This window comes from Danio rerio, chromosome 1 (genome assembly GCF_052040795.2).
Source record: "Danio rerio strain M-AB ecotype USA chromosome 1, GRCz13ab, whole genome shotgun sequence".
Taxonomy (NCBI): Eukaryota; Metazoa; Chordata; class Actinopteri; order Cypriniformes; family Danionidae; genus Danio; species Danio rerio.
This window is the reverse complement of record NC_141021.1, coordinates 16,369,150-16,395,294: the sequence shown is the minus strand read 5'-3', so window position 1 is coordinate 16,395,294 and position 26,145 is coordinate 16,369,150. Positions and strand designations below refer to the sequence as shown.

Here is a 26,145-nt window from a genome sequence, read left to right as displayed (position 1 = left end):
GTCTAATAGTAATGCTGAGTCTGTCTAACTGTTTCTCCTTCCAACCTCCTCCGTATCATTTAAAAATATAGCTTTATGTCTAGAATATCCTCTAGTGTCTATTTATAGTGCAGGGAATGGAACGTTTCAGATTATAGATAGAGAGGATTTAACTGGACAAAAACTCAGTGCAGAGTGATGTCATCAAAACCATAGGTCTAAAAATGTAATTTGCCATATCCCAAACTGGTAACACTTTACTTGAAGGGGTGTCATGACACATGTTATTAATGTGAACAAGATTTTATGCATGCTTTTAACAACTGTCATTTCAAGAGTTCACACTTAGCTGATGATTGGTAATAAGCTTGTTTGGCATGCTGTCCCGGGAGAGAGCCCTGAGCTCATTAGATCCTCGAGCCCGGGGCTCCCTCCCATTTGCAGGGTGAGAGGGGAGTTTGAGCTCAGGTAGAGCTCAGGTGGTTTAGTCAATTTACTTATGTCTCATGTTTTGGACTGTGGAAACCGGAGGACCCAAGGAAAACCCACTCGAGCACGGGGAGAACATGAACTTCACACAAAAATGCCAATTGGTAGCGACCCAAACCAGAGGCATTCTTGCTATGAGGCCACAGTGCTGCCGTGCTGCCCTATAGAGGAAAAAGAGGAGAACAGGGGGTGGAAGGGGGGGATTATTCAAGACGAAGATGACTAAATTTAAGATGCTTGGTTATTTATACTGAGTTAAGAGTCGTCTGAGTGGTGGTTCGTACATTAGCTTGACTCGGGGCCCGCCGTGTCAATCATTCAATTCAATTCAATTCAATTCAGCTTTATTTGTATAGCGCTTTTACAATGTAGATTGTGTCAAAGCAGCTTCACATAAATGGTCAAAAGCCCCTTTCACACAGTGATACCGGTAAATATCTGGAAAATTTCCGGAACGACTTTACCGGTATATTCAAAAAAGCGCTGTTCACACAGGCGAGGACGTTACGGAAATTTTCCTAGAAAAGAGCATTCACATCCATTCCAAAATACCGGTAAATTCTGACATCATTCACCACGAATGAGCTTTAAACGGCTGCGCTTGTATTTGTAAACATTTGACTAAATTACAGACTCTGTGGATGATCAAAATTGTGAACAACTTTCGCAGGATCACTTTCGCATGTCGAGATGTTCATAATATGTGCGTGTGCAGGCGCTCACAGGCTGTTTCACAGGCACACGCAAAGCTTGAAGGTAAACAAACAACGGCTTATCATAAGCATCTCATCGATGATTATTTACACAGTTGGCATTAAGAAGAACATATAAACATGATCTGACTAAATTCTAGCAGCTAAATATGTCTGGAAAAATATTCAAAGTCTTTTATTCTCACAAACCGCGCGGACGTGAATGCGTCTGACTGTTGTGATTGGCTAAAGCAGACGTCTCACGTCAGCACGTTCTAGACGTGCACGCGCTTATTACGGCAATCTTCCTTCTGCATTCACAAAGCGCAGCATTCCGGCAAATTGCCGGTAATGTTACAACTTCTCTTTCCGGAAAATAGCCAGAACGAATTTAACGGTATATTCAAACAGGACCTGTTCACACATACAACCTTTCCGGGTCTGTATGTGTGAAAGGGGCTATAGTAACTGGAACAGTGTAGTTCAGTTTTTAGTGTTTAAGTTCAGTTTAGTTCAGTTTAGCTCAGTTCAGTGTGATTTAATCATTACTGAGAGTTCAAACACTGAAGAGCAAATTCATCGATGCGTAGCTCTACCAATCCTGAACCATGCGAGCTAGTGGCAATAGCGGAGAGGGAAAAAAAACTTCAACTGATGGGAGTGAAGAAAAAAACCTTGAGAGAACCAGACTCAGTTCGGCACGACCATTTTAATTTCTCCGCTGGCCAAAAGTCTTGTGCAGAGCTTCATTCGCCGTGGTTTAGGCAGGAAGATGGCCTCAGCGAAGACTCATATGTCCCTGAAGCGTCGCTGGAATCAGTCTCATGTTCTCCACTTCCCATGACCATCAGCGCAGCAGCAGCTCAGGATATGGCCTGGTCCCGGATATGGAAACCTTGGGATCATCTCGTCGCTGTCTTGGATCCAATCAGTGACTCCGCATAATCTGAGGACCTCGGGATGAGTATGCCCAGGTGAAAATAGAGAATAAAGAGAATAATTAGCGTAGCTGCTGTTCATAGTGTATATAAGCAAGATGCAGAAGCCTGTGTGGAACCCGCTAGGTGATGCATTAAGTGTATGCTTTACTAAACAGATAGGTCTTTAATCTAGTTTTGAACTGGGAGAGTGTGTCTGAGCCTCGGACGTTATCAGGAAGGCTATTCCAGAGTGTAGAAGCCATGAAAGAGAAGGCTCGACCTCCTTTACTCGATTTTTCTATTATAGGTACAACCAGAAGCCCTGAGTTTTGAGATCTTAAAGAGCGAGTTGGATTGTTGCGAGACAGAAGGTTGGTTAGATAAACAGGAGCTAGATTATTTAGAGCTTTATAGGTGAGAAGTAATATTTTAAATTCAATATGAAACTTAACAGGCAGCCAGTGTAAGGAGGATAAAATTGGGGTGATATGATTATATTTTCTAGACCTGGTCAATCATAAGTATGTGTTCCTGTGGAAATTAGTCTATAAATAAACTTCACTAAGTACCATTCGCTTAGCTATGACAGTTTAAATGCAAATATGATAATGTTTGTTGTGAGCCTGTGCAAATTGTAGCCTCAGTGTTCTGTTCTTAGCTGACAGAAGTGGCACCCGGTGTGGTCTTCTGATGCTGTAGCCCATCCGCCTCAAGGTTCAACGTGTTGTGCATTTAGAGATGCTCTTCTGCATACCTCTGTTGTAGCGAGTGGTTACTTGAATTACTGTTCCTTTTTTAATCAGCTCAGACCAGTCTGGTCATTCTCTGACCATTCTCTGACCTCTGACCTCAAGGCATTTGCACCCACAGAAATGCCGTTCACTGGGTATTTTCTCTTTTTCAGACCATTCTCTGTAAACCCTAGAGATGGTTGTGCGTGAAAATCCCAGTTGATCAGCAGTTTCTAAAATACTCAGACCAGCCCGTATGGCGCCAACAAAGTCACTTAGATCCTTTCGTTCCAACTCTGATGCTCGGTTTGAACTGCAGCAGATCGTCTTGACCATGTTTACACGCCTAAATGCATTGAGTTGCTGCCTCGTGATTGGCTAATTAGAAATGTGCGTTAACGAGCAGTTAGTTAGAGGGGTGTACCTAATAAAGTGGCAGGTACAGTAAGTGTAGTTCCCATAAGCATGCATGAAATCTCATTCACATTCATGACACGTTTCATGCAATGATTATAAATGTTTAATGACAGTCTTATGAACACCCCATTCAAGTAAAGTGTTACCCTTAATCTTTAATAAATTATTCTGATCTCTCTAAAATGATTGTGCATAGCATTTGCTTTATATTCTCTTTCTGTCTGTGTGTGTGTTGCCGTGACAAACTAGGCATGTGTGCAACGGCAGAAGTGGTTTCTTCTGGCTCTCTTGAGCACCCTTCGGGAATACTTTAGGCACTCACTATGCAGCTTAGTATTCACAGGCCAAAAGAAGCACTGCGACACTCTGGCTCTCTCTGACACACTTGCACGCCATCAAACCACCCCAAAAAAAAAAAACGCATTCGAGTAAGAACCACCGGACACACATGAGACTTGCATGCCCTCTAATGATCCCCGAGAGACAAAATCTAACATCAGACATAAAGTTCAACCACAGACACACATATTTACACCACGACAATCTCCTAACAAAAAAACTTTAACAAGCCACACAGGACTCGAAGGACAATTCTCAAACCGACAACAAAAAGGAACCCGAAATACCATTTCTTAGAATCCTCCTTTACTTATAAATGTTGTAAAGGATTGTAAACATAACACAGAAGAGATCTAAGAGAATAGGAGAGGAAGCAAGAGAGAAGGTGATAGAGAGTGCATGCATTTTATTTTCCCAGGAACATTTATCTGCAGCACTTTGTCTTGTCTGTAGCCCTATTGAACCAGAACACCACACTACAGATGACTAATAGAGACATTAAGACACTCAGCTACACACACATACAAAAATAATACAAGCGCACATATACGCAAACACTCTTTTGCGTTATTATGGAGATTATGCCAGATTAGATTACATTAGATTAGGAATATGAAAAATCAAAGCATCAATACATGTCTGGAAACAGAACAGATTGGCATTTTGATCCAAGCCTCTAATTTAAGACCTGGATTCTGATTACAAAACATGTCTCTCTCGGGTAAATCTCACGACATGCACGCACATTTGTCACAGTGTGAATTGATCTTGCTATTCTCCTGCAAACACACAGAACCTTGGATATATGCTTCTTTTTTCTTTTTACGGGTTTGTGAACTGTCCATTTACATCTATTCAATGCCATTCCTATGTTTTGAAACCTCTATTATTATCCATCTACCACAGAACACAAAAGGGTATACTGTCAAAGCTTTCAAGGCTAGGTTCTCAGTCAGATAAAAATGGAAATATTTCTTAAATAATACTATTGTATGGCTTCCAAACACCTGGAATGTGACTTGATACATGCATTGATACATCCTTTCACTTTTGTAAAACCTTGAACGGTGAAAGACAGCAACTATTAAATTTTACAACTTTTCACATTTGCTTTTCCACATATTTAAATCAGATTGCTGTTGATTATATTAATGTTTTTTTAGTAGCAGTACTATTATTTTTTATTTCATTTGACAAGAAATGTTCGCTTATTCTATCTATATCTATATTTAACAGTAAATGGGGCAAATTATTTTTGACAGCTAATCATGAATTAGTAATCAAAAGGGGCTGGTGGGCAGCTATCTTGGATTTTTATTTTTGGTAATCTTTAAATTAACACATTACCTACCCACCTCAAAGAAAGCTTTAATGGCTTAGTTATCTATAAAATCGAGCTTTGCAGAATGTAAGTTTTATTTTTTGGCTCATTTAAGATGGTCTAGTTGAACTAGTAAGGCCTTTTAACAGACAGACTTTTAACAGTAAGTTTGACATTGATCAGATGGAAAAAAAAATTAAAACAATTCAAATGCAGTGTCAGCTCACCACCTTAAAGCTACACCTTCAGCTGGTTTAATGAATGGTTTCCACATGTACTGTAAGTTCAAAAACAGTGCTAAGCTAAACAAACTAAAGTGAAATGAAGCTAAATGCTAATTATATTTCTTTTAAAATATGTTTATGGTTTAATTGATTTTATTAGTTTAACATGATCTAGCAAGGCCTTTAACTGGCTTAGCAAATATTCTAGCTGATTTTCTAGCTGAATAGGATTCAAACTTGAATAGTATTAAAAAAAAAAACCCATCAAAACAGGTCAGTCAAACCACCGGTTTAGGCTGCTGTCAGCAGAGTACAGTGAAACATCAAGAATAAGTGAATACTTCATCTGGTTTAGCAAATTAGCAAATTATGCAATTTAGCAATTAGCAAATTCGGTCAGAGTGTTTGGTTTATGTCAGTTCGGGTCGGGTTGTTTGGTTTGGTTCCGGTAGGGTTGTTTGGTTTGATTGGTTGGTTTGGTTTGGTCTAGTTTGATTAGTCTGGTTCATTTCGGTTTGGGCTGTTTGGTTTGAGTCACTTAGTTAGGTTTGGTTTGGTTTGGGTTGGTTTGGTTTAGTTTAGGGTTGCGATGTTTGGTTTGGGTCGGGTTGTTAGATTTGGATTGGGTTGGTTGGTTAGTTCACATTGAGTTGTTTCATAGTTGTTCATTTGGTTCGGGTTGTTTGGTCTGGTCTGGTTCGGGTCGGGTCGGTCAGGGTCGTTGGTTGGTTGGTCGGTTGGTTGATGGGTTGTTTTGTTTTGTTTGGTATGGCTTGGTTAATTTCAGGTTAGATTGTTTGATTTGGTTTGGTTCAGGTCGGTTTGGTTTGGTTTGAGTCATTTGTTTTTTTTTTTGTTTTGTTTTTTGGTTTGGTTGGTTGGTTTAGTTTGGTTTGGTTTGGGTCGGGTTGTTTGGTTTGGGTGGTTTTAAACAGTCTACATTAGCAGATCAACCAGTAGGTCTTTAATGCCTCCACACTGTAAAAAAAAATATCAGTCAATACATTCACAAGTGTTTTCAGTTTACTTACTGTTATGAATTGCATTATGGGACCTTGGTCTCTGTTCTGTCCACTTTTGATGTTGAAAATTCAACTCTACAATTTAACAAAGTGACTTTTATTGGGAGTTGAGTAGTTAGAAATATACTGTATGAGAAATCATTTATACAGAAATAAGTTTGTAAAATACAGAAAATGTAATGGCAGTTTATTACAAGGTTTTTGTAATACAACACAATATGACTTTAAACTAATAAAACTGTTAGTAAAAGTCAGTTTTTTTTTACAGTGCAGTGGCCAAAATGATCACCTAAACCACATTATTTATTTATTTTCTCTCTTTTTTACCAAGGTAATGATTTTACGAAGCACACAATGCAATGTGAAATCTTTCAACTTTCAACAACCAAGGTTTGATGGTTTAAGCTCAGTTTTGCAAGTGCTTGCAAGTCCATCATCTGGTTTAACAAATCGCCAAAAAAAAGGAAAGTCCAAAAACAACATCCATATAATTTTAGGCTAGTTTAAGTTGTCTTTTTTTTACAAACCTGAGGTCAGAGACAGTGCAAAACTAAACAAGCCAGAGTGAAATCAAATCAAATCGAATGAGAAACACTGGCACACACACACACACACACACACACAAAACAGATTGAATGAAAAACAGAACGAAAAAAAATGACAGGCTCTCATTCTGCCTCTATGCAGAGCATCAGAAATCAGAGGCCGGGGGAGTGAATCGCACACATCAGGTGTCAAGAGAGAGAAAGAGAGAGGGGGCGCAAGAATGAGAGAGAACATTGACTTGCTAGACATGAGATCTGTCAAGTGTCATTCCATCTCTTCGACCCTGCCGTACCACTCCAGCCTGTAACACAAACAGACAAACAAATCAAACGTGTGCCGTTGGCTGAGCAGAATTAAAGTGCTGCTTTTGCATGTCTTTCAAACCTCTCGTGTAAGAGATGATATCATACAAAGTAATATAATAGATAATAGGCCTACGAGAGTTTCGGTCTTATCTTAGATTCTTGATTAGCAATTAACAATCCACAATTAGAAAACCATTTTGGGTTTGTCCAGGCGAACAGGATTTGTGACAGAGGCATATCCACTAGAGTAACAGAACGAGCGAGCTGTCTAATAGGATTAGCAGCATGTCATTAAACGAGTTGTCCCGGGCGGAGAGCGAAAGAATGGGACGAGAGAAGGACAGAGAGATTAGGGACGTGAAAGTCAAAGCGCCAAACGTCTGAAAACAGAACAGATATTTTCATCTAGAAGTCTAAAATAAGTCCTCCATTGACAACATGGCTTTTTTTTTGCAATACATGACTAAATGATGACACAAGATGATTGGCAGATTCTCAAATAAGGGTTTTAAATGTATTGCACTGCAGATTTATTTACATTGGGATCATTTTATAACATACTGAATGCAATAATATGTCAATTGTAGCACATTTTGTAAGTTTACTAGTCAACTGCTAACTAGTCAGTAAGCAATTGATCATGCATATGTAATATACTGTACTAACCTACTTTAAAGACTGATCTGTTGCACCAATATACTGTAATGGAGTCTGGGATGAGGATCCACATGCAGTTTAATTAAGAACTGTCAGGCAGGCAATGGTCAACAGGTACAAATAGGATCATGAGGGTAACCCAGAAGCGCAGTCGAGGTCACAGGCAAAAAGGTTAATACAGCTGGCAAACAAGGCAAGGGTCAAACATAGAAAGACTAAACAATGAGACCACTTCGTGATGTTTCAGGTAAACAACAACATGACTCAATGTGTGCGATGGTGAGAGCTGTTCAGCTAAAGTCAGAATTATAAGCCCACTTGAATTATTAGCCCATTGCTTAATTTTTCCCCAATATCTGTTTAACAAAGAGAAGATTTTTTTCAACACATTTCTAAACATGACAGTTGTATTAACTCACTTCTAATAACTGATCTATTTTATCTTTGCCATGATGACAGTACATAATTTTTGACTAGGTTTTTAAGACACTTCTTACAGCTTAAAGTGACATTTAAAGAACAATCAGGAGGAATCTAAGACAGGTGTGAATGATGTGCATTATGGGATCTGTAGTTTATTAAAGTGGCAGCTTTATATTTTAGGTTAAGCCTGGTTTACACTACTGTGTTGAGGAATCGCGTGACCCACGACATCTGCCTTGCATGTAGTGGTGAATTTACACGTTTGCCCTGCAATAACACTTCAAAAGCGCTAGCTGGCACCAGGTTTTTATGTTCCTATGTGTTGAGTTTCTTTGCTGGTGTTTTGTTTTTTCTGAGCACTAGCTTAATGTACAAGTGGCTTAAACTCACTCATTTTGAGGCGAGAACTGGCGAATGAACAACAACTTCCATCTGGATTCAAAAATTGTAAACACTCACTCCAACAGGTTTGTGTGGCTGTTGGTTCTGCCCACACTTGTAAGTGCTACCAATTTGACCAATCACAGAGCACGTCGACGACAGCCACAACGAGGTTTATGAGACCACGCAAACGCTGAGCCAGACCATACGCGTGCACTTGATGCAGAAGTATGAATCAGCCTTTATAGTATATGTCCTCCAGCAGTGTTGGGGAAATTTACATTAGAGAGCAATGCATTACAACAGGAGTTACTCTCCTAAAAAGTAGTTGCATTACTTAGTTACTTTTTATGGTGAGTAATGTATTACATTACTTTTTCTAACTTTATGTTACTTTTTCTGACCTGGCTGGGGCTTGATCTCTTTCAGACCTTGCAGGCTTTTTAAATAGAGGAACTCTGCAAATAAAAAAAAGACTGTATAACCTTCATTTATCTTTAAAAAAAAAAAAAAACACACGAAAACAAATAATGTAGGACAATGTTTTCTTCTGAGAACTTCCTTAGCCCAGAGCTCTACATGCTGTAATACAGATGACTGAAAGTTTAAAGCAATGTGCTTGCTGTTTTTGTGCTTTTTTTGTTTTATTATTAAATAAGTGTAAATAATTTTCAAGCACAATTCCTTTTCTTACATGTGTTCAAAATAATGAACGCAATCTATCAAATCAATTTTAATTCAGCAATTTTAACAACTTTTTAAAAGCTAATTAACTAAACTGAAAAGTTATTTGTTACATTTAATTAAATTACTTACTTTTGGAAAGTAATGCGTTACTTAAAAGTACAGTAGTATTAAAAGATAATGGCTAGATCACTGGTGATCATGACATATACTCACAGTAGAGTAAATTATCATTAAAAATAAACTGGAAATTTGTTTGCAGTGATGTACAGCACATGCACAATTATAATGAACGGTAATATTTTCATTTTTACCATTTTACCAATTCCAAACCACATCAGTCTTAATAACTGCTTTACATTATGTATATCGATTAGAAAAAAAATTGTTAACAATTGTTGGAAGTCAAAGATTGCTCAAATTCAGAGATAATTTGCATTATTATGTGTTTCCTTTTACAGGTAAATTAGTCAAAAATATGCAACTGATGTAGAAAAATACTAGAAAAATCTAAAAATTTCTCACAAGAGAGATGCAATACTACAGAAACTGCCACCAATTTCCAGAACAAAAGACTTGGAGGTTTGAATAATGAAAAATTTCAGACTTTCATTCATTAATTTTTTTTTAAGCTTAGTCCCTTTATTAATCAGGGCTCACCACAGCAGAATGAACCAACTTTTCCTGCATACGTTTTATGCAGCGGATTCCCTTCCAGCTGCAACCCAACAGTGGGAAACACTCATACACTCTTGCATTCACACACATGCACTACGGCCAATTTAGCTCACCCAATTCACCTATAGAGCATGTATTTGGACTGCCACCGAGAGGCCCATTTCAGACTTTGAAAAAAATAAAAATAATAACAACCATATAATAAAAAGAAATGAATTAAAGAATCTTAAAACATAACCCTCAATTTTTTAAAACTGAAATGTCATAAAATAGATGAGGAGTTTCTTACTTTCTTAAAAAATAGTTTAACCTTTCAGGGCAAGAGATTGAGGGACCAGCACCATTTTATCTTGTACAACTGTTTGAAGAATTTACCTTCCAAAAAATTTGCAAGTTTTTATCTTCCAAATCCATCTCGTACCTTGAAAGGTCTGCTTTGCTCGTTGTTATTATCAGCTCCCCAGCTTGCTGTTGTTTGTCTGGGCACATCAAGAGTCACTCTCAACCTGTCTGTCCATAAAACAGTCCATAAAAGCTGTCTTTATCTATTTTATGACACTTCAGCTTGTGATTCTTATTAAGCGGGGTTGTGTTTAAGGACTCCTCAACTTAGCAAAGACTAAAAAACAGACATTTTGTACTGTAGAAGACTCCAAGCAGACTGCAGCTCTGGATAAATGGTGGCACTAGAGATTAAACAGTTGCTAATGGTTTATTTATTCATTTAACACCTAACTGACACATTAATTCTTAAAATGTTTTAATTCAACCTCTAGTTGTGTCGCCTTGCGGCCCCAATAAGCATTTTTGTAGTACTGTAGAATAGTGCCGATTTTGTAATATTGAATTCTTCTACTGTGCATTGTCTCAAGGTTTTGCTGTTCACACAATGGTAAAATATTCTAACATTTAAATGCTTTTAAAATTAGACAAGTCAAATCAATTTTGATGTTTTGAACTCAAACACCCACATACTGTACAAACTGCTTTTTTTGTCAGATTCTTGATTATGGAATGAGCTAGAAGTGTTTTATTGCTGTATGATTCTAAATGCAAAACATTTACTGTATAAGCAAGCTTTATTGTTTTGAATGTACCGAAGGCTGTTTGAAGAAAATCTGCTGACCTTATACCACTGCATTATAATTGTTTGTCAGTTTCTACGTAAATTAGGTGTGTATGAAGGACTTTCTCATGCATACAATTTAGTTTGGATGGGAATTAATGCTGTGTTAATAATGAAAAGCTCTGCATATTATTGTTTGTTTAGTTTTCTATAAATGTATTCATTTTATTACAGGGTATATACAGAAATCAGAGATTGAAACTCAATACATTTTAAGACCTTTTTCAAGACGCTTTGCATTCATTTTAAGACCTTATCATCACTTCAGGTTTCAACCAGTAACATTGTTGACATATTAACTTGCAGTGCATTTACTAAATACTGATTGCAAGAAACAAATTCTAAACTAAAATAGTAGTTAAACTAAACTAAACTAAAAATGTATTTATATGCTGGATAAAAATGTTACAGCAGCAGGAATAACAGGGTTTTTCCTGGTTACTGCAGTAAACAAAGCAGTGTGATGTCAAATCTAGCAGGATTTACTTTATTTTATTTAAATTTTTTTTGGTACTTCATAAGCTACACACCATCCCAATATTCAAAGATTAAATTCAACTAAACTTTGGTATACCGATACAGAATTGAATACTTTGTAAAAAAGCAGTTACGACTTTTTAATACTTTTTAAGGGCCTTCAATTTCTCTAAATTAATTTAGCAATTTTTAATACTTTTGAACACCCCGCGGACACCCTGGATTAACACTTATGCACTGTTGGGGATGTTTTCATACACTCTGGGGTGATTTTGCCTCTTAATTTGGCCACAACTTTTTCTGTGCTAGCAGAAGGATTTTTAGTGAAAAATCTTATTTAGACACATATTTTGAGAAACGCTTGGCAATTTTAAAGAACTCAACAATACACTGCGCAAATTTACAACCCTTTTTTTATGTTAGAGATGAAAACATCCACTGAAATTAAAAATGCATCAGATAGGTATTGATATAGATATAGATATCTGATAATTCACCTCAATCCTGAACAAAACTAATAAATTGTTAAGAAAAATACAGGATTTCAATAATTTTTCATAAATTATGTCATTTATTTGCTGGAAAAAAAGACAAAATTATGTATTTTTATTTTTTAAAAGTAATCGTGGACTAGATTTTTTTTTTTTTAAAGCAAAGAAATTTGAATAAAATATTTATCTGATGCATTTTTCAGCAGTTTAACTCAATGGATGTTTTCATCCCTAACAAAAAAAAAAAAAAGCTAGTAAATTTGAACAGTGCAAAAGGGTCATAATCACCAGTGATCCAGCCAGTGCAGATCGCCGGTAAACACATAGTATTGCATAGAGCTAAAATTTTGCCGTTAAATGGACTACAAGATCCAGTCATGCACCACTCACACACCTGGCCTAGATCCCCATGATTGCAGACAGACACATCTGTAATGTGAATTGGACACTGACAACGGATGTGGATCCAAATGCAGGTTTATTAAGAGGATGGTCAGGCAAGTAATGTTCAACACGGGCAAACAAATTTATACAAGCGAATCCAGATTCGCAGTCAAAATAACAGGCGACGGCAGAAGGCAGACAGCAGGCAGGGATAAACAATTAAACAAACAAAACAGACCGAGGGTCAAAACCGACAAACCGGCAAAACGCAATTTAATGTTACCGAAACAGATAACAAGACTCACAACTGAAGTGTTTGTGTGTGTTGTATAAATAGCCATAGTAATCAGTTCATGAGTAGCTTCAGCTGTGTCTGTTTGCAATCATGGGAATAAAGTACAAGTGTGTGTGTGGTGCATGACTGGATCTTGTAGTCCATTTAATGGTGGATTTGTAATTCTATGCAATACTGTGTGTTTACTGGCGATCTGCACAAGCTGGATCGAAGGTGATCGTGAAAACAAGAGTTAACAATGGCAATATTTTGAAATAAGCATAGATCATGATGGTCTGACCAACCTAACACTCTGAATCAGCCTGATACCTCAGAAATTGCATTGTGCAAATTGTTCAGCCCTGATTTTGCAAGCACATTTTGCACCCTTTGCAAATCTGATTTGAATAATTCTTTTTTGTGTGTGTGAACCAGCCGGCAGAACAACACAGAAAGCATGTGCAAATAATCGGCACTATCAGCCGACACATTTCATATTTAGTGAATTCCCCTCTCTGTAGCGTTTGCCTTGTTGACAATGATAACCCATTGCAGAGTAGTTGCTCACACTGCAAGGCTGTGTGTCCTTGTAGCGAGCGTGTCAGAGGAGCTACAAGTCTCGCCACGTTTTAATATTTCTTCAGATCTTCCCGCTTCTTTCTTCTCTCTGCCTGCGCTGCTCAAAATTCCCTTTTCAATTCATGAGAGCGAAAGGGAAAGGGGAAAGACTTGTAAGACATTCTTGCTTCCAATTGGATCAGTAATTTTTACCACCTCCTCACAATCAGTTGACTGGGGCATGTACGTCGAGCGCAGCTGAGTGACCTGTGCTGATTCAGAACCAGAACCAAGAAGTGCAGAAGCTTGTTTAAGGGATGTTGTACTGCTTCAGTTCACTGGCAAAGGCAAGTAGAGCATGCACCCTGGAGCATTCTCACCTTCCCTGAACTTTATTCACCCTGACGCACAGACACCGAGAAAAAGAGAGAGAGAGAGAGAGAGAGAGAGAGAGAGGGGGAGAGAGAGACTGCATACACAGCAGCAACAGCAGCCAAATTATATAAAAACGCAGGAGAAAAATCTATAAAATGTGAAGTCATTTTCTGTATTGCAGACAGCTCAATATATGAACCTTGGATTTGTTAGGATAGCACCGGCAGAATTGTATTGTGGATACAATGTACAAAAATGATCTGTTATGACTGCATTAGACACATCCCCCCAAAAAAATAAATAACATTGGAGATATTTTGGTGCCCATGTACTGTTTTGAAATAACGAGAGTTGCTTTTGTTGTATAAACTGTACACAGATGAGCCAAAACAGCATGACCACCTGTCTAATATACTGCTGCTCTTTTGTGTGCTGCCAAAACAGCACCCACCTGCAGAGGCATGGACTTTACAAGATCCCTGAAGGTGTCCCGTGGTTTTTGGCACCAATATTTTAGCAGCAGATACTTCAGGTTTTAAGGTAAGGTCGTCGTGGATGAAACTTGGTGCAGCACATCTCGCAGATGCCCAAATAGATTGAAATCTGGGGAATTTGGAGGCCAGGACAACACCTTGAACTCTTCAAGATGGTCTTCAAACCATTCCTGAATAATGTGCAGGCTTCCGCTCAAAAATGGCCCTTCCATCAAGGAACAATTCTGTTCCATCTGGTCTGCAACATTGTTGAAGTAGGTAACATTATATCCCAGGCTCATTTTAAAAATGTAGTCCTATATACATTTCTGGAGAGCACCAAATACATTGAGGGAGGTCCATTGATTTGCAATTTTTGTTTTTGCAAATCCACCAGTGGCCTCTTTATACACTTTTTGAGATCTAAAATTTCTCTTGTGAGTGCCATTCCCGCCTGCTCTTCTTTGCGTAAATCCACCAGAGGACGCTGTCGACTGAATGACCAACCGACTAAAAACCCCACACACCCCCTTCCCTAAACCCGATAGTATTTTTAAAAACACAGATTGATCCACCCAACCACTTTCCTAAACCCAACTGTCACTGTTTAGAAAAAGCAATCCAAAAATAAAAAATAAATAATATATATTTTTACCATGTTTCTTTACCTCATTCTCATCCTGTTATTTACTTATTTTATTTTTTGGTTTTTGCTTTTGTCTTACCTGCTTTTGGAACCGTTCTTCGCTAGACCAGAATCCGTTGTCACAGTCAACTCTTCTCTGCGTCTTAAGTCCTCCAATGTTGCTGTGAGCCACTGGACAAACTTAACAGCAGAAAAGCCATCTATACGTAGGTAAGTAGCCAGCCTTCATTTTATGGCCCGTTTCCACTGAGTGGTACGGTAAGGTACGGTACAATTTTATGGCAATTTTCACTGTCAAAAAGTACCTAAAAGCGAACTGTGCCGTACCACTTTTTGGGTACCATTTTGGATAGGGTACCAAAAGGTGGAGTAAGATACACAGTCGAACGCTATTGGAAGAGCACAACTACCCAGTGTCCCATAGTTGTTTACAAGGTCATCTAAAACGCAATCGGTTTCGCTTTCTCGCTAGCGCTCGCTGCGCATTTATATTTGAAATTACAAACTTTTTCAGCTGATGATAATAACATGCATGTGATTATTGAAGTGCTTCTGACATCCGATCCTTTCAGAAACAGACAAACAGAACGCACAAAAAAACAAAGGAAAAGCCCAACAAAACAAAGGAGCAAATGATTGTTTCAGCAACCTAAAACATGAACAAACTGCCATGTGTAATTATAATTGTCGCCTTTTGGACTATTATGAACTCGGAATGATGGAATTATTTTCTAATAAGAGGTTACATGTGCTGATGTAGATTAAAGATACAGATGAGAGGTTTGCACTGACTGGGCTATATGTTGCGTGTTGCTTCCAAACCCAAATAAGGACTAAATGTATGTTGAGTGTAGTTTTTTTTCTGTAATTAGTAACATATCATAGACTGTGAGGGTCTTTATGTGTTGCATTTATTCATTCATTCATTTTCTTTTCGGCTTAGTCCCTTCATTAATCCAGGGTCACCACAGCGGAATGAACCACCAACTTATCCAGCAGGTTTTTACGCAGCGGATGCCCTTCCCGCCGCAACACATCTCTGGGAAACATCCACACACACTCATTCACACACACATTCATACACTACAGACAATTTAGCCTACCCAATTCACCTGCATGTCTTTGGACTGTGGGGGAAACCGGAGCATCCGGAAGAAACCCACGCAAACAAAGGGAGGACATGCAAACTCCACACAGAAATGCCAACTAAGCTAAGGCTTAAACCAGCGACGTTCTTGCTGTGAGGCGACAGCACTACCTACTTTATTTATTTATTTTATATATTACAGAAGTTCCACTAGGCTTTTTTACACTATCATTAATCTGCAGTTATTATCAAATGCATTTCATAAAAAAGTTAGTATGGACATTTATATGCAAGTATTTGAGTGTATAAAGCATCTGTTTTGTGAGAAGTGCTTTTCATATGATATGTAAACGTCCCATACTGCTTTACTTTGACGTTTCCTTGAGCAAGAATGACATCGAATCAAACATTCTGTCGTACACCACGCCCACCATTTTGGCAGTGGAAACGCAAGCCTGATAAAGGTGACCTGTACCAACCCGTACCATATCATCCTGTACAAATGGGCCATTAAAGATAAAATCCAGCCATTCGTAATTCTGGCTACTTAATTGGCAATCTCCAAAAATGTATATAGGGCTACATTTTCAGAATAAACCTATGATGTAACATTAACTGCACCTTTAAAATGAATGGCTGCAGAACATTTCCCATATCATCACACTCCCTCCACCAGCTTGTCGTCATCCTACAGTGCATCCTGGTACCATCACTTCCTGTCATAAATGGAGCAAAAATACACAACCATCCATGTAAAAAGAAATGGGACTCAGTGAACCAGGTTAGGTTTTTCAACTGGTCCAAGGTCCAGTTCTGATGCTCACAAACCCACTGTAGGAGCTTTCGATGATGGATGAGGTAATCATGGAGACTCTGTGCTCTATATGGGGCTGCAAGTTACAGACCAATCAGTGTCATACACTGTGTGTTGTGACACATTCCTCTCATAACATCAATACAGTTTTGTGTGACTTGCGCCACGGTAGATCTTCTGTTACCGCAGATCAGATGGGACAGGTTGCTCTTGTGCATCAAAGTGTCAAGACCCTGTCATCACCTTGTGGTTTCTCCCTTCTCAGACAATCACTTGGTAAATTCTCACCACTGCAGACCTGGAGCAAACCACAAACCTTGTTGTTTAAGGGACACTCTGTTGCACTGTCATAACAAGGTGGTCATCTATTCGACCCAAACATTAAAGCAGCCATGAACTGAGAAATGTAAATTCCCCTTGATCTTTTCACATAAAAGAAAACATTGCACTATATTATGGTAAGTAAAAGCTCTGTTTCATAGTTTCAAAACTAAAAACTTTACAAAAATCTGAAGGCAATCTGGAATGGGTCACTTTAATACTTAACACAGTGGCAAATCCCCACATTCTCCTACATCACTGCCTATTTAGCTTTGCCCAGCAGTTTAGGCAGTAATATAAAACCACAAGTTGGGTAACTGTTTATTATGTGCTCATAATTTATTTGCCTATTATATTGATGTTTTGATATGTACTGAGTATTTAATATAAGGCATAAAGTACATCCAGACGGTACATTCCTCTTATGACATGACAACAAAATGTAAAAACAATAGACACAAAACATTAATCTGAACTGTAATATTTTAGTAAATCTTTAATAAAATGCAAAGCTGACAAAAATAGTTGAATTGGCACTCACAATTCTACAATCCTCAATATCTATTCAATAATTCATTCATCCATTCATTTTCTTTTCAGCTCAGTCCCTTAATTAATCAGGGGTGGCCACAGGGTAATGAACCGCCAACTTATCCAGCATATGTTTTACACAGCAGATGCCCTTCTAACTGCAACCCAGCACAGGAAAACACCCATACACTCTTGCATTCACACACATACCCTATGGCCAATTTAGCTTACACAATATTGCATGTCTCTGGAATGTGGGGTAAACCGAAGCACCCAGAAGAAAGCCATGCAAACACAGGGAGAACAGAAGGTTTTTGCATCTAATTTACATGTATATACACTATAATTATTTTCTTTATTCTCTATTTCCACCTGGAGATACTCATCCCAAGGCCCTCAGACTATGCAGCGCCACTGATTCGATCCAAGACCAGCGATGAGATGATCCCAAGGTTTCCATAATCCTGGACCAGGCTGTATCCTAAGCAGATGCTGTGGTTGTCATAGAGGAGTGGAGAGTATGAGACTGATTCTTGTGATGCTTCAAGGTCAGACGAGTCTTCGCTGAGGACCAGCATTCTCCAGCCTCCGGCGCCTAGACTACAGCTCTGCATAAGACGTTTGGATATAGGAGAAATGATCGTGCCCAACTGAGCCTGGTTTCTCTCAAGGTTTTTTTAATTCTTCACTTTCGCCAGTTGTTGGAGGTTTTTTGCTTGCTGCTGTTGCCGCTGGCTTGCATGGTTCGGGATCTGTAGAGCTGCGCATAGATGGATTTGCTTTTCAGTGTTTAGACTCTCAGTAGTGATTATTAAACCACACTGAACTGAGCTAAACTGAACTAAACCTAGTCACTGAAAACTGAACTACACTGTTCAATTTACTATGATCTTCTATGTGAAGTTGCTTTGACACAATCTACATTGTAAAAGTGCTTTACAAATAAAAGTGAATTGAATAAAAAAATCATGCAAACTTCACACAGAAATGCCAACTGACCCAGCCGGGGCTCAAACCAGCGACCTTCTTGCTGTGAGGTGATTGTGCTAGTCACTGCGCCACCGTGATGCCTAACACCTATTCAAACACAGATTTTTTTTTTTTTTATTATTATTTTGATGAGGGAGAAAACAGGACAGAAAATAGCCTAATACTTCTGAATTATTGTGTTTTATGTAAAATCTTGCATACATTTGAGGTAAGTACAACAAGCTTCTAGGCAGGTGTGTTTAGGCAAGTTGAAGCAAAACTCTGCAGGACATCAGCCATCCAGGATCGTATTTGGACATCTCTGATTTAAACAAAAGGGCAGTTCATGACCCCTTCAATACAGTATGCGGGCTTGATGGGAGATGATATTCATGCTACCTGAGACTGGTCACTATATTTTGGCTCATTAGTAGGGCCAGACGGAATCTGCAGACTTTTTTTGCTATTTCTGCTGAGAATTTTGGTAAAAAACTGCAGATTTCTGGGGAATTATTTCGAAGTAACATAACTAAAACCTTAATATGTGAAATAAAAAATTACATCTTTTTAACTTTTATTTAATGTTTAAAATGCAAATCCAATTAGATTCACTTTATTTGGTAAACAAAACAAGTCTCTCATATAATATATCTACTAAAAGACAGAAAATATTACTGTACAAACTGCATTGTACATAGATCAGATGAACATGTTCATATTAGTTAATAATATCACTGTACTTAATTTAAAAACTGAATAAATATAGATTTACACACATTTACTCAAGTAAATAAACAGATTTATGATAGGCTAAAAATCTGTGGAAATCTGCAGAAAATCTGTGAAATTCTGCTTGCTCAGATTCCGTGTGGGCCCACTCATTAGTGATCCAGTACATTTTATTCAATTCTGTCATTGTTGGAACTTGCTTTTGCATTCTCCACATTTCTGGTTTTCTATAAACATGCACTGGACAAACTTATATGACTGCTGTGCTGCAATTACCCAGCCATTGCAGGACAGTTTTGATTTCTTTGAAAGTGATTTTTAATACAATTTTGCTGTGTGATTGTTATTTATGTGTAACTAGAGCTAAATAAATCAATCTAGAGAGTCCAAACTACAATTATTTTTGAACTCTAACAAGTTTTAGCCTAGAGTTTAGAAACAACATTTTGTGAAGGTTAAGCAGCACTTTGACTGACACATTCATTGAAAGTGTCTGCATAATTCCTGAACAACACTCTATCAATGTCTCAAAATAAAACATTCAAAATGTATAAATGAAAGTTCCTATAAAACATTAAGGGACTCATGAAAAATGAATGGCTCTCAGCACAACAGTTCACTGATAGACCCAGTTTTGCAAAGTACCTGCTATACAATTACAAGTTTAGTTTCTGTCCAGAAAAGGTTCTTCTCCTGACAGTAACTCTTCAGATGACTGTAATTACTGTAATGCAGCCTGCTGTAATTGCCAAGGCCCATTTACATATTCATGTCAAATTATCAAATGACGTTTTTGTTACTGCAGTATGTGGACTTGGCAATATATGTAAAGAGAGTTTGTAAATAGGACTTCATATGACTGATTGTACTGCACAATGTATCTCTGCATAGTTGGTGTCATGAGAATCAACAATCAACCTTCCAGCGTGTGATACATAATTTTCCATGATTGTGATTACCGAGTGCATTTATGCTGCCTCTGTGCATTTAAAAAGTCTATGTAATTGCACCTTTTGTTAACGCTAAAGATAACACTAGTCAGGCGTCAAATGCACTGGCAAAGAGGACTTTTGTGGCCAAGTGAAAACAGCAACAAATGTACAATTTAACTTTTAGAAAATGTTGGTCGTGCCTCTGTATTTTTCATTTGATGAAGGTAGTGCGAGCAACTCTGACAACCATGCACTTAATTTACAATTATGTGCTTTACTTTGAGAAACATCATTGTTGGAAACTATAGTCTACTTTTTATGCCACAGGATGAATAAAAGAAGTGATGTTTATTTACAAACTAATTTCTAAAGGATCACAAGCCTATGATTGACCATGGCTACCTATGCCTTCAGTCAGCAGTATATCTCTATATCGACCTACTTGAGCTTAAACTTCCCTCTCGCCCTTTAAAGGGGAGGGAGCCATGGGCTGGGGTAAAGTCTAGATCGGATATGCGGCTGGCCGGAAGTGCGATTCGCACATCAACATAGCAGCATTTTTTATGACACTGTACAACAATCATTAATATTTTTACAGTACTGTGACGATTGGGTTTAGGGTTGGGGCGGGGGTAGGAATTAAATAAATAGCAAAAATAATACTTGGTACAACTACTGTTTTTACATTACTGTTACGGTTGGGTTTAGGGTTGGGGCGGGGGTAGGAATTAAATAAATAGCAAAAATAATACTCAGTACAACTACTGTTTTTACATTACTGTTACGGTTGGGTTTAGGGTTGGGGTGGGGATAGACGTTAATAAAATACAATAAATAGGAAATTTATTTAAATAATATAAATATTTCTCATTAACTTCTCGCCGCAACCATATCAGATCTCCTGATCAACTGTCATTGCAACAACCCTGGGCTTCTGAGCTCAAGGCTCTCTCCTGGGACAGCGTGCCAAACATGCCTTATTATCAATCATCAGCTAAGTGTGAACTCTTGAAATACATATACACAAAAAAGTCAATTGTGAGTCTTTTTTTTTTAAATTTACACAATTTATCAATCAATCATGTTTATTTCTATGGCGGTTTTACAATGTTGACTGTGTCAAAGCCACTTAAGTTCCAGTAAAGTCTAGATTTCAGAGTTGAAGTTCAGTTCAGTGTGGTTTAAATTTCACTACTGAAAATTTTGCAAGTATTGTTTTTGTCTCACAGTTCTGGCTTTTGTGATTCTGAGAGAAACGTCAAAATTATGAGATATAAACCAGAATAAAGTTATTTCTCAGAACTGTTAATGTTTTTCATAAATGTTAATTTAGGCTCTTTCACGAGAGAAAATACAAATTGATTACACACACATACAAATATTTTGACTTTCTTAACCTGACAACATTAAAATTTACTTATTTTAATAAGTTAGTAAGTTAAAATTTATATGCTTAATCTATCTATCTATCTATCTATCTATCTATCTATCTATCTATCTATCTATCTATCTATCTATCTATCTATCTATCTATCTATCTGTCTGTCTGTCTGTCTGTCTGTCTGTCTGTCTGTCTGTCTGTCTGTCTGTCTGTCTGTCTGTCTGTCTGTCTATCTGTCTGTCTGTCTAATCCATACATATATCTAACAAACAATTCAGACTTTTTTCATAATTTAAGGCATAAACTAAACAATTGCAAGAAAAGTGTCACAATTACATTTTTTTTTTTTTTTGTACTGCCCAGAAATAGCAAAAGCAAGCTTCCATACACTTTGCTCCCTCTGGCTCAAAAATAAAATTCCATTTATGCTTACAGCTAATTTTAAATTCAGCTGTGGGGGGAAAACTAACAGTAAAATGACAAGTGACTGCGAAACTGCTGACTGAATGTGTCAAGTCCAAGGGACATCTCTGTTTCCCAGTGTCCCAAAGTCTAAAAGGTGCTAAGTTAGTAAATGTCTTCGAGATGCCCTTCAAAAGTTATACTTTCCCAATGAAAGTCATGAAAAGTCAGAGCCCATGATTGAAGAAATGCAATTAGTGATTATCAAAAGGTGTTCTCCTTGGCATCTACAGTACAAAGAGACTACATTTGGCTCATATTTTATGCACAAACATACAGTAATTAATCGGTTTATGATGATCTCAAACTTGAAAACCTGGTGTATGACGCAGTGAAAGGGAATGTTTTTGTGCATATCAAATGTGAACCGCAGACACGGAAAGAATTTCAAACAGAACATTTATCAAAAGGAATCACTCAAACACTATTTCACATTATGTAGTTACCAGATTCCTTTGAATGATTTATTTGAAAGTGATTATGATAATACATGTTAAAATGAGAAGATACTGAATAGACACTGAATAGTTTCAGACCATCCATCAATTAGGTTCATTAATACGCCCGATGCTTATTAATCGCTTCTCCATTTGAAAGGGTTTAGTTTGTCACGCATTCTTCTGGAAAGATTACAGATACTGAGACAAGGAATTTCTTTTTACACGGGTCCTGCAAAAATGCTGTAATTATTTCCAGAGTACTTTGGACATTATACTTTAGAGAATTTCACAGGAAATTCAGCACAAGCCAGCACATTTTCCTGAAGACAACAGGGAGACACTTCGCAATGTTTTTTTTTTAGAGTCAGGCACAAACAGCAAACTACAAAAGCTCTCTGGTAGAGAAAACCATCAACCATTTAAATAAACAAATTAAATAAAGTTGCTTTAGCTCCAGGGATGAGGAGTGTCAACAAACAACAAACGCCTGCTGCATTTCAACCGAGCCGGTTGGTGGTGATGTTTGGAAAGAGTTACATAAACACTGACAGCGTTGACATTGAAATATTGCGCTCCATTGACATTTGGAAATACCAAAGTGCCATAGGCCATGAAAGAAAGTGCAAGGTTTAGGAAGATCGCATTTAAATTTGGGAGGTGCTCTTATAAATTATTGTTTTGTATTTGAAATACAACAGTCAAGATGGTAGACAATGTTAAACCTATCCGGTTCCTGATAAAATAGGGTTAGCACCAAGCGACAACATCCCGCTCTCCCTCGTGAAGCTATTCATCGAAATTCTGCTAGGCCTGGTTCTATAATAGGCCACATTTTTATTGATATTTCTAATACTGGTGTAACTACACACATGTAACAACCCACTGAATAGTATGTGTAAGTTCAAAAGTGTCCCATTTATCAGCTGGAGTGCACATGAAACTCATTACAGTGCACTCCAGTCATATATATACACTACCCACTATTCACTTGGACTACAACTACTGTGATGCTTTGTCCTAATCAACACCCTACAGCTATTACCAATCTGGACTGACACGCACACAGCTGAAGATCATCGTTTACATTCACTATATAAACACTAGTCACCGGGTGTTTCTCAATAGGTGTTCTTCAGCGATCTTATGTTCTTGTGTAACATAATCATCAATACTGTCAAAGTTCAGTTCCAAAACTCAGAATGCGTGAAAGTTCCCGCATGTGTCGCTGGTATCAGGAAAGCATGGAAGCAGAAATGAGAGCAAAACTCACTTGAGAAGTCCCATAAGTCATTGCGGCTGAAAAAAGGAGGCTTGAAGCACAGCATTTTATAACTTTTGTTTATTAAAGTTCAGAGATATAACTGATTTATCTCAGGAGTTTACCTAAATGAGACGGTGAAAGTAAACATTAACATGAAAATCTTAATAAAGGGTTAAACATGTTAAGAGTTTATTTGCTGAAATCCATATTCATTTCTGTTTAATTGTATTGTGCAACGTATATTTTTTTGTGCATGTTATATACAATGAAAAGGTGAAAAAACTATAAATCGTATGAATGCTGTAAAGTTTAAATAATTTTACATGAAGATCATGTGACCATCAGGAAGAACGTAGAATCTCATTTTTCACAGGACGCGTTCTGTGTTCTGGCGGTCTCCAGAGTTCGTTCCTCCGAAGTAACCTGGCAGGACCGCTGTCAACAGAAAGCAAGTGCATTCTCTGCATTCTTGGAATTGAGAAACAGCCACTCTCCCACATTGCAAAGTCATGTTGAACTGATAATGGTGCAATTCTAAATGTTCTACTTGATTTCTCTGCCCTGTTTATGTTTTGGTTTCTGGATTGTTTCATCGTATAAGATTGTAACTGCCTGCCCCGACCTCTTCGCCTGTTTTCTGGATTAAGCTATGGGGATTAACCCCTATATTATTGTTGTTTGTTCCTGTTTCAACCTCTGCCTGCCTGACTATTCTCAATAAAGCCACACTTGGTACTTTACTTTGTTGTCAGCACACCTTTCATATAATAAAGGTTAAAAATTACCCTGATTTTAACTGAAGCAGAAATACACAGTATGGAATCTTCTTTCCACCTTATCAAAACAGTAATTGTGACTTTTTAATCATAGATTATGACTTTTTTTTTCTTACTCAAAATTAAGTGGCAATCCCAAATGTGAGATAAAAACTCAATGATTTTAAAAACCATGTCAAGAACATATATTTTTTGCACTTTTTAAAACAGTCCACTAACCTCCTTCTTGAGGAAACTTAAAAAAAAAAAAAAAACATTCTGGAATTAAAACCATTCATTACACTGTTATACAACCCTTAAGGACATTTTAATGACAAATTAGGGCTGGGCGATGTGGTAAAACTGCAATCTCGATAATTCTTTTCCATATTGAATGATAATGATATCAGTTTCGATTTAACATGCTAAAAAGCCCCAATTATGTGAAGTGAAATATGCAGATAAGGTTTAAATCTGAAAGTGCACAGTGTTAAAAACTTTTAATTCACCTATAAAAGAGTTCACTCGAAGTAGTTCGAATAAATTGCCGCTCTAACGAGTCTTTAGTCGTGTCAGCCTAATGTCGATAAAAAAACATACAGAAAGTTAGTATTACTTTCTCTACCCAAAGATGAGGCTCTGATGAGTCAATAGTTGAAGTTTATTTTTGCAAAAATACCTCAGCCTTATATCCCCAGCCTTGTGCTATGTTCCTGTCATTTTTCTGACAAGTGCTTCAGCAATCTACACGCTTATAATAGGGGAATTAACTTGCTGTTTGTTAAAGGAAGGATTTAAATTAGCTTGCTTATGGATTTAAATGCATTTGTGAGCTCAAGATCCTCTGTCGTTTGTTGTTGCTATGGCCACCTATGGCTATGGCTGTTCCTACACATTTGCGCCTGTCAAGTTTCAAACTAGATTAGCTTTTGCCACTGAGTGGATTAATACTGAGTGTTAAACTGCATTGCTTTATTGCACTCCTGCATTGGGCTCACACATACACTCTGCACTTTGATTGCTTTAGAATTGTTGATAAGCCGTAGTGGCCATTTCTCTCTGTCTCACGCTGAAGGCAGTCGTTCAATCACAATAGACTGAGTCATCAGACCAATCAGCGCAGATTAGCATCATGCTAAGGAGGAGTTTGGGAATAAAAATAATCGCTGAACGAATCATATGCTAGTCATTGGCATAATTAGGTAAAAATAAATGCATATTATAAGACAATGAAAGTGTTTTTTGACATTGCATGCATATCAGAATGTTGTTGGAAACCTCCAAAACCAAACTATGACACTTTTTAATGCATAATTTGGGCTCTTTAATGATTTCAGATAAACCCAAACAACGACCGAAGCCACAAAAATTAGAGGGTTCATTGTCATAACGTATTTTCAACCAATATATTTTTAGTGGCTGAAAATTTGGTACATCTCTAATATCAACACAATTGTATATAACCATTACTGCACATTTCTGCTGTGTGATTAGTTCTTAGATCAATATATAGCAAAAAAAAAAAGTCCAGAGCTTATCATTGTTAATGACAAAGTTTATCACAATTCAATATAATATTGCTTATGGGCCCAGCCCTATGATAAATTAATAATTAATCTGCTGTATCATGTTTATGACAGCTTTCTTGCATGCTACATTGTCTTGGTAATGTAAATTTTTCCTAACAAACAAAGTGACAGATTTTGTTGTCTTGGTAGTTTCAAGTTGTCAAAAAGACATCATAACAATGTCATCTTTGCATTGTAAATGACATAACTGAGCGAATGACACTTAATGGCAGATGTCATGCATAAAACCTGCTTCATACTGGTGATCTGTCATGTAATGATT

General features: G+C 37.5%; 1 long non-coding RNA gene across 2 annotated transcripts in view; it reads right to left on the bottom strand.

The window, feature by feature from the left end:
* Positions 1 to 4,391: 4,391 nt before the first annotated feature.
* The window catches only part of LOC141385534 (uncharacterized), a 173,707-nt gene continuing 151,953 nt past the window's right edge, over positions 4,392 to 26,145 (bottom strand). The window contains exon 3 of one of the 2 annotated variants that reach the window (XR_015476438.1): positions 4,392 to 6,981. This is a non-coding gene — a long non-coding RNA (uncharacterized LOC141385534). The remainder of the gene's footprint in view (positions 6,982 to 26,145) is intronic. The other variant, XR_015476439.1, reaches the window with a different exon arrangement.